Source organism: Crocuta crocuta, unplaced genomic scaffold (genome assembly GCF_008692635.1).
Source record: "Crocuta crocuta isolate KB4526 unplaced genomic scaffold, BGI_CrCroc_1.0 scaffold229, whole genome shotgun sequence".
Taxonomy (NCBI): Eukaryota; Metazoa; Chordata; class Mammalia; order Carnivora; family Hyaenidae; genus Crocuta; species Crocuta crocuta.
The window spans coordinates 7,551,861-7,552,413 of NW_027536464.1; positions in this window are offsets into that span (position 1 = coordinate 7,551,861).

The following is a 553-nucleotide window of genomic DNA, read 5'->3' on the forward strand; positions in this document are numbered from 1 at the left end:
GAGCCAGTGAGGGGGGGCGGGGCTGGGAGCGCGGCCGGCCTGAATCTCCTCCCGTCGTGACACCGAGTGCGGGGACCCGGGCTCGGGAGCATTTATTAGTTCTTTCACCCAAAGCTTGGTCAGGAGCCCTGAGCTGCGATTGGCCGACGGGGAGACCGTCCCGGGTGGCGGAGACACGCGCTGATTGGGCGACAGCGGCCACTTTCTCTTCCCATCCCCGGCGGTGCCAAGGCCCTGGCCGGCCCGGAGAGGGACCCACGCTGCGCCCCTTCCCCGGAAGAGAAGGGCAGACCCGTGGAACCTGGGAGAGACAGCCCGAGGGAGATGGCAGCTGCAGACAGGAGCCTCCCTCTCACGTTACGTGTGTGCCTCTCTCCTTGACTTTCTATTTCTCTCTTTGTCTCTTTCCGTGTATCTCTGTGTGTCTTTCTCCGTCTCTGACTCTATTCTAACCATTGCATCTCCTTGTCTCTCTACGACTCTGTTTTTCTGTGACTCTTTTTTCTCTCGTTTTTCTTGGTTTACAACCACTGGAGGGGGCAATTCCAATGAA